The sequence below is a fragment of the Bos grunniens genome, chromosome 28 (assembly GCF_055505025.1).
Source record: "Bos grunniens cultivar Pamir isolate PY7600 chromosome 28, Bosgru_T2T1.0, whole genome shotgun sequence".
Lineage (NCBI taxonomy): Eukaryota > Metazoa > Chordata > Mammalia > Artiodactyla > Bovidae > Bos > Bos grunniens.
In genome coordinates, this window is record NC_141192.1 from 15,599,758 (window position 1) to 15,603,399 (window position 3,642).

Below are 3,642 nucleotides of genomic sequence, written 5' to 3' on the forward strand. Positions count from 1 at the left end.
TCATGCATTGGAGAAGGAAATGGCAACCCACTCCAGTGTTCTTGCCTGGAGAATCCCAGGGACGGGGGAGCCTAGTGGGCTGCCGTCTATGGGGTCGCACAGAGTCGGACACGACTAAAGCGACTCAGCAGCAGCAGCAGTTGGGCTTATTTCACTTACCATAATGTTGTCATAAATGGCTCCCTTTCTTTCTTTTTTAAAGGGTGAATAATATTCCTTCAGCTGTATATACCACATTTACTAATCTATTCCTCCATTGATGGACATTTAGATTGGTTTCATATCTTGGCTCTCGTGAATAATGTCGTAATGAACGTGAAAGTGCAGGTATCTCTGAGATGCACATAGACTCTGAAGAAAACTTTAAATTCTTTTTAATGTTTTTAAAGAGTACCATTTGTTCATATTTTGGGGTCTGATTTGTACTAGTCTTGTGTATTTTTAATCTGTTTTCCACATTCATTCCTTGTGTGTGTGTGTCCTTAGTTACTCATTTGTGCCCGACTCTTCACAATCCCATGGACTGTAACCCGCCAGGCTCCTCTGTCCATGGGGATTCTCCAGGCAAGAACACTGGAGTGGGTTTCCATGCCCTCCTCCAAGGGATCTTCCCAACCTAGGGATTGAACCCAGATATAGGCGGAATCATCTCTACCATCTGAACCACCAGGAAAGCCCAAGAATACTGGAATGGGTAGCCTATCCCTTCTCCAGAGGATCTTCCTGACCCAGGAATCGAACTGGTGTCTCTGGCATTGCAGGTGGATTCTTTACCAGCTGAGCTACTAGGGAAGCCCATATTCATTCCTTATTTTTTCTTTAATCAATAGACAATTTTTTAGAGCAGTTTTAGATTTATACTAAATTCAGCAGATAGTAGGGAAAGTTCCCATATATGCTCTTCCAGCACACACAGTTTCCCTTATAATTAGCCTCTTGCATTAATGTGGTATACTTGCTAAAACTGATAAATCAGTATTGATACATTATTATAAACTGAAGTGCATAAATTACATTAAGGTTCACGCTTTATGTCGTATATTTTCTATGGGTTTTGACAAATGCATAATATCATGCATCTACTATTATGCTATCATAGAGAATAATTTTACTGCCTTAAGAATCTCCTGTGCCCCACTCATTTCTTTTCTCCCTTCCATCCCCAAACTCCCAGCCACCACTGATCTTTTTACTGTCTCTATGTGTGGCAATGAAGCTACTCAGTTGTGTTCGACTCTTTTGTGACCCCAGAACTGTAGCCTGCCAGGCTCCTCCATCCATGGGCTTTTCCAGGCAAGAATACTGGAGGGGTTTGCCATTTCCTTCTCCAGGGAATCTTCCTGACCTAGGGATTGAACCCGGGTCTCCCACACTGCGGGCAGACTCTATCATCTGAGCCACCAGGGAAGTCCCTACTGTCTCTACAGTTTTGCCTTTCTCGTAATGTCAAATAACTGGAATCATATACTGTGGTGCCGTCTCCAACTGGCTTCCCTTACTTAGCATTCTGTATCTCAGGTTGTTTCATGCTTTTTTTTTGAGGCTTGATCAGTCATTTCTTTTTATCACTGAATACTATTCCATTTTACAGATTACTGTAATTTATCTGCTCACCTTTTGAAGGATACCTTGGTTGCTTTCAGCTTTTAGCAATTATGAATAGAGTTGCTATAAACATTCATGTGCATAGTCTTACCATACTATCCAGCAGTCACACTCCAAGGTATTTAACCTCATGAGTTAAAAACTAATTTCTGCAGATTTCTGTGCAGACATTAGTTTTTTGTTTTTTTTTTAATAGTCAAATCTTTATTTAAAAATCCACTCTGCCAACTTAGCGTTTTCCACCAACTCAAGGAGCAGAAACCTTCACAGGCTTCACAATTTTTTGCTTAGGTGCTGCCTTTGTGGGAGGCTTTGCAGCAGCCATCGCTGTCTTTTTAGATGCTTGCTTAGCCTTTTTTGCTTCCTTGGCAGCCCTGATAACGTGTTTTCGTTGAGCCTTCCTAACTTCAGGTTTCTGATTCCTCTTGGCCATTATATCAGCAAGAGAAGCACCAGTTATGGCCCTTTGGAATTTGACTGCACGGCGAGTTCTTTTTTTTTTTAATTTCTTCCGACTGTCCCTTTCTGTGTTTTCTTCTGTAGAGGACAGTCCAGTTGATCTGACGAGGATTCCTCTTGGAAAGGAATGCCGACTCACATTTTGCATTAAGAAACTGGAAAACCTTCCCGTCGGTCCGGGCGTAGCGCCTCCCGTGTCCTGGGTAGGTCTTGTACCCGCTGAGACTGCACAGCTCGACCTTCATGGCTGCAGTGGTGGGCCAGACATTAGTTTTTAACTCCTGAGGTTAAATACCTTGGAGTGTGACTGCTGGATAGTATGGTGAGACTATGTTTAGCTTTGTAAGAAAATGTCAAACTGTATTCCCAAGTGGCTATACCATTTTGCATTCCCACCAACAATGAATCACAGTTCTTGTTTCCCCACCTCCTTGCTAGCATAGCATTTAACACTGTCTGTTCTTTGGATTTTGGTCATTTTTAAAGGTGTGGAGTTAATTTGCACTCTCTAGTGACATGATATTAAGCATCTTTTCACATGCTTATTTATCATTTGCATAACTTATTTGGTGAGGATCTGTTCAGATCCTTTGATCATTTTTAAACTCAGTTGTTTGTTTTCTTATTGTTGAGTTTTAAGAGCTCTTTGCATATTCTGGATATAATCCCATTCTAGGTATGCATTTTAAAGCTGTTAAAATGTAACAACTTTATTGAGATATAATTTGCAAACTTTACAATTCAACCTTTTAAAGTGTGTAATTTAATTGTTTAATATATTTAGAATTGTGCAAACATAACCACAACCAATTTTAGAACATTATCACCTCAAGAAAAAACCCATGACTATTAGCAGTCACTCCCCATTTCCCCCCAACACCTCTACCCTTAGGCAACCACTGCTTTACTTTCTGTTTCTGTAGAGTTGCCTATTCTGGACATTGCATGTAAATAAAATCATATAATAGGTGATGTTCTGTGAATGGCCTCTCTTATTTAGCATAATTTTTAAGGTTCATCTGTGTTATAGCTTTTATCAATACTTTACTTCTTTATATGGCTGAATAATATTCAATTGTATGTGTGTATCATATTTTGTTTATCATTCATCAGTTGATGGATATTTAGGTTTTTCCCACTTTTTGACTATTATGAATAAAATTGCTGTGGACATTTGTATACAACTTTTTGTGTGGACATATGTTTTCATCTCTCTTGAATATATACCTAAGAGTGTAACTTCTGGATCATATATGGTAACACTGTGTTTAACTTTCTGAGGAAATGCCAACTGTTTTCCAAAATGGCAGCACAATTTAATGTACCACTATCAACATGTGAAGATTTCCATTTCTCCATATTCTTGTCAACACTTATTACTGCCCATCTTTTTATTAAGGTCATCTTAGCGAGTGTGAAGTGGTATCTCACTGTGATTTTGATTTGCATTTCCTAATGACTAATGATGTTGAGTATCTTTTCATGTATTTATTCACCATTTGTATGTCTTTTCTGGAGAATTATTCTCTGTCCATTTTTAAGCTGAGTTGTTTTTCTTTTTGTTATTTAGCTATAAGA

The 3,642-nt window shown here is 39.0% G+C and overlaps 1 pseudogene; it reads right to left on the bottom strand.

Moving 5' to 3' along the window:
- Positions 1–1,779: 1,779 nt before the first annotated feature.
- Positions 1,780–2,336, bottom strand: LOC147342886 (large ribosomal subunit protein eL24 pseudogene; annotated as a pseudogene).
- Positions 2,337–3,642: the final 1,306 nt, after the last annotated feature.